Below are 5,570 nucleotides of genomic sequence, written 5' to 3'. Positions count from 1 at the left end.
CAAGAATCACAGATTGGGAAGAGGATGTAAAAATATTACAAGAGCAAAAATATAAAGGAATATAAAATTCATAGGTATAAATTTCATTGTTTCTTAAGAATCCCATGCATTTGCACTTACTACTTTCAAGAGAAGCAATTGCTTTCTAAAGAAACTTGAGAACAAAGCACTGATGTATTCTTTTTATAGTTTGAGTTGAGTTTTCAGTTTCTCTAGTCTCTGGAGGTAAATCACCAGTTCATTAGTTTTCCCAAAGGACATTAAATCTGGGTTTCCTATCTCTCCTCCTAACCCACGATATTTCCATGGGATCACCAACATGTGACAGCAATGTTTATTTTAGAATCAGCATTTCTTTTGCTCTCAAGTCCAAGGTGAATATATATCACCATTTAAAATTAAGATTAAGAAGTCAGAATTTATTTTATTTCTTTTTTTGAGATGAGCTACATAGTTATCTGATTTACCCAACGAAGTCATTTTCTTTCTTTCTTTTTAAACAAACTTTAAGATTTCTATTCATTCAGAGTTCTTAAGATTTTATCAATTGATTGTCATCTGGGGTTTATTATCAATAGCTTTCTGTATCGATTTGCACTATTGGTAACTGTAATTTTCATTTGGACTGCAGACATTTCTCTTGTCTACTAATTTTTTTGGCTTTGTTTTGTAATGTGGCTCAAACTTTTACTTCTTCTCTCATGACATTTAATAGAGAGTACTTTATTCATGTAACTTTGGTGGAGATGAAAACAAACAAGATAGACCAAGAATTCTCATTGTTGACATTTGCTTAAGTGGTTTCACGCCTCCCTGGCAGTCCCTGGGGTAGTTCTCAGTCTCACTTAAGGTGAGATAACAGTGATGTTGCTAATGGCACTTGGTGCTGTCAGTCAGCACAGAGCAACATCAGCAGTATGGCCTGTGTTCTCCATCCATGCTTTAGTGCTTACCTGCCATCAGCCTGGTGACCTGTACATTTGTCTCTTTTTATAGGTTGCAGGATGAGTTTAAAAACTTATCCAAATCATTCATCTTACCTAAGTTGCCATGTTCATCTTCTTTCCTCCATTTAATTTAATTTTGTTATCTGTGACCCCATGGACTGTAGCCCACCAGGCTCTTCTGTCCATGGAGTTCTCTGGGCAAGAATACAGGAGTGGGTAGTCATTCCCTTCTCAAAAGGATCTTCCTGACCCAGGGATCCTGCATTACAGGCGAATTCTTTACTATCTGAGTCATCAGGGAAGCCCAGATTATTTTAATATCTTTTTTTTAAAGTCTTTATTGAATTTGTTACAATATTGCTTATGCTTTATATTCTGGTTTTTGGCCATGAGGTATGTGGGATCTTAGGCATGCAGGATCTTAGCTCTCTGACCAGGGATCAAACTCACACCCCATGCATTGGAAGGCAAAATCTTAACCACTGGACCACTGGGAAAGTAACCCCTACCCCTGCCATATTTAATTTTAAATACACAGAACCTAGTACTTTGAAAATTATTGCAATGAATTGTTCAGACTATATTTACCTTGTCTTCTTGCCCTAATATAGAAAACTGGGATTTGTATTTTCACGTGTTCCTCACCTATGGTGAGCAGGTAAGGGTGTCTTATTGCAACATCTGAAGTACTTGAAGTGGAGGATTGTGGCCCTGAATTGCAGTTTCAGTTAATAAGTGAGCTGTCACCATGCCTTCACTTTCTAAAGGCAATTCCTGATTGTGAATAAAGGAGGAGTTTTGGTGAAACCTTAGAGAGTTCATTTATCCTCCATATTCACCTTCAGGAGTCAGCCTGATTTTTAACCTCCAGGTAAAACAAAGACTGATTTTCTTTTGATTCACCATGATACTGAACACAGTGCTGTATGATATAGTAAATGACGTCTGTGTATCTTGTAGAATTTTCTAAAGGATAATGGATCTCCCTTACTGAATATGGCTAACAGGAAAAAATAATCCTCAGGTTGGGATTGGTGTTTATCAGTTTGGCCAGGAAATTCAGCTGATTAAAATTGGAATGATACAGAGAAGATTAGCATGGCCTCTGCACAAGGATGACACTCAAATTCATGAAGCATTTCATATTTTTCAGTCTCTTTAACAAGTGGTGCTGGGAAAACTGGTCAACCACTTGTAAAAGAATGAAACTAGAACACTTCCTAACACCATACACAAAAATAAACTCAAAATGGATTAAAGATCTAAATGTAAGACCAGAAGCTATAAAACTTCTAAAGGAAAACATAGGCAAAACACTCTCCGACATACATCACAGCAGGATCCTCTGTGACCCACCTCCCAGAGTAATGGAAATAAAAGCAAAAATAAACAAATGGGACCTAATTAAACTTAAAAGCTTTTGCACAACGAAGGAAACTATAAGCAAGGTGAAAAGACAGCTTTCAGAATGGGAGAAAATAATAGCAAATGTAGCAATGGACAAAGAATTAATCTCAAAAATATACAAGCAGCTCCTGCAACTCAATTCCAGAAAAATAAATGACCCAATCAAAAAATGGGCCAAAGAACTAAACAGACATTTCTCCAAAGAAGTCATATAGATGGCTAACAAACACATGAAAAGATGTTCAACATCACTCATTATCAGAGAAATGCAAATCAAAACCACAGTGAGGTACCATCTCACACTGGTCAGAATGGCTGCGATCCAAAAATCTACAAACAATAAATGCTGGAAAGGGTGTGGAGAAAAGGGAACCCTCTTACACTGTTGGTGGGAATGCAATAGTACAGCCACTATGGAGAACAGTGTGAAGATTCCTTAAAAAACTGGAAATAGAACTGCCTTATGACCCAGCAATCCCACTGCTGGGCATACACACTGAGGAAACCAGAAGGGAAAGAGACACGTGTACCCCAATGTTCATCGCAGCACTGTTTATAATAGCCAGCACATGGAAGCAACCTAGATGTCCATCAGCAGACAAATGGATAAGAAAGCTGTGGTACATATACACAATGGAGTATTACTCAGCCATTAAACAGAATACATTTGAATCAGTTCTAATGAGGTGGATGAAACTGGAGTCTATTATACAGAGTGAAGTAAGTCAGAAAGAAAAACACCAATACAGTATATTAATGCATATATATGGAATTTAAAAGATGGTAACGATGCTTGGTTTCAGTGTTGGTGGGAATGCAAACTAGTACAGCCACTATGGAGAACAATGTGGAGATTCCTTAAAAAACTGGAAATAGAACTGCCTTATGATCCAGCAATCCCACTGCTGGGCATACACACTGAGGAAACCAGAAGGGAAAGAGACACGTGTACCCCAATGTTCATTGCAGCACTGTTTATAATAGCCAGGACATGGAAGCAACCTAGATGTCCATCAGCAGATGAATGGATAAGCAAGCTGTGGTACATATACACAATGGAGTATTACTCAGCCATTAAAAAGAATACATTTGAATCAGTTCTAATGAGGTGGATGAAACTGGAGCCTATTACACAGAGTGAAGTAAGCCAGAAGGAAAAACATCAATACAGTATACTAACGCATATATATGGAATTTAGAAAGATGGTAATGATAACCCTATATGTGAGACAGCAAAAGAGACACTGATGTATAGAACAGTCTTATGGACTCTGTGGGAGAGGGAGAGGGTGGGAAGATCTGGGAGAATGAAGAAATGAGTTGCCAGTCCAGGTTCGATGCACGATACTGGATGCTTGGGGCTAGTGCACTGGGACGACCCAGAGGGGTGGTATGGGGAGGGAGGAGGGAGGAGGGTTCAGATGGGGAACACATGTGTACCTGCGGTGGATTCATTTTGATATTTGGCAAAACTAATACAATTATTTAAAGTTTAAAAATAAAAAAAAAAAAGATGGTAACGATGACCCTATATGTGAGACAGCAAGAGAGACACAGATGTAAAGAACAGACTTTTGGACTCTGTGGGAGAAGGCGAGGGTGGGATGACTTGAGAGAAAAGCATTGACAAGTATATTATCATATGTGAAATAGATCGCCAGTCCAGGTTCGATGCATGAGACAGGGTGCTCAGGGCTGGTGCACTGGGATGACCCAGAGGGATGGTATGGGGAGGGAGATGGGAGGGGGGTTCAGGATGGGGAACACATGTACACCCATGGCTGATTCATGTCAATGTATGGCAAAACCACTACAATATTGTAAAGTAATTAGCCTCCAATTAAAATAAATTAATTAATTTTAAAAAAGTTAAATCTTACTCATCTCTGCTACTAAGAAGCCATCTTAGTTTAGCTGAGTCGGGCCACTAATGTGTTGTAGGAAATAGTCTGGGTGCTTTCTTTTGCCTGCCCTCTCCTGTCAGGTTTTCAGGTTCCTCCTCCAAGGTCTTCCAGCCTGTTTGCTTATTTTCTGTCCCCTGTTGTATCCTGGCAGCCAGATTCTCTGAGTGCCGAGTCATCACTTCTTTCCCCTGATAACCAGACTCAGGCTAATGGTCTACTATGCTAATTGGCTAGAATGTAGGGCCTCCTCTGATCCCTCGACCCCAGTCATCATGGATGAGAGGCCTTGTGTAGAGCATGTCCTTTCCTGAGTTTTCTTATCACCTGGTATGGTACGTGTGAAAGACAACTCAATTAGAAAACAGGAGGGAGTTTTATGTCCTCTCTCTAACAGTTATTACTAATGCTTGATTATGAAAAGTTTCTTTTTTAAAAAATTGAGGTATAGTTGTTTTACGATGTCGTGTTAGTTTCTGCTGAACAATGAAGTGATCCAGCAGTATGTATACATATATTTCCTCCCGGTTGGACCTACCCCTTGTCCCTACCCCTCCACCATCACAATCACCTAGGTCATCGCAGAGCACAGAGCTGAGCTCCCTATGCTGTGCAGCAACTTCCCACTAGTTATCTATTTCACACGTGGCGGTGCACATACTTCCATCTCAGTCTCCCAATTTGTCCCAACTCCCTCCCCTCCCTCTGTGTCCACTCATCCATTCTCTCTGTCTGCATCTCTATTCCTGCCCTGCAAATAAATTCATCTGTACCATTTTTCTAGATTCCACATATATGTGATAATATATGTTATGTGTTTTTCTCTTTCTGACTTACTTCCCTCTGTAAGACAGTCTCTAGGTTCATCCATGTCACTACAGATGACCCAATATCATTCCTTTTTATGGCCGAATAGCGTTCCATTATACCAAATCTTCTTCATCCATTCATCTGTCAGTGGACATTTAGGTTGCCTCCATGACAGTTTCTTAATTGCTGTCTCCATGATCATTGAATTTCACCATCTTCTAAATGAGCAGGATTGGAGGAGGAGGCACCAGCATAGACGCCATGCAAACTGGGAGGTACTCTTCTCCAGTGAGACTCTATCTCGCTTTCTTTATCTTTGCTTTTCTCTTTTATTCTTCTCTTTTGTACTCTCTTTCTTCCCCTCTTCTCTTCCTTTCCCATTTATTCCATCCTTTTTTTCCTTCCCCTACTCTCTCTGCTAAACTTCTCCCCCTTCTTGTAGCCCTCCTGTCTTTCTTACCCTCACCCTACTGCTTACACTTCAGTTCTTCAAGGATATGTAGCT

At 39.7% G+C, this 5,570-nt stretch overlaps 1 non-coding gene across 1 annotated transcript; it reads left to right on the top strand.

Annotated features, from left to right (window-relative positions):
• The first annotated feature begins 1,990 nt into the window (after nucleotides 1–1,990).
• Nucleotides 1,991–2,097, top strand: LOC147370355 (U6 spliceosomal RNA). Its single transcript, XR_015166322.1, has one exon. It is a non-coding gene; the product is annotated as a U6 spliceosomal RNA (small nuclear RNA).
• Nucleotides 2,098–5,570: the final 3,473 nt, after the last annotated feature.

The sequence above is a fragment of the Bos grunniens genome, chromosome 6 (genome assembly GCF_055505025.1).
Source record: "Bos grunniens cultivar Pamir isolate PY7600 chromosome 6, Bosgru_T2T1.0, whole genome shotgun sequence".
NCBI classification, from domain to species: Eukaryota; Metazoa; Chordata; class Mammalia; order Artiodactyla; family Bovidae; genus Bos; species Bos grunniens.
Note: the sequence above shows the minus strand (reverse complement) of the source record. Positions and strands in the feature narration are given on the sequence as shown.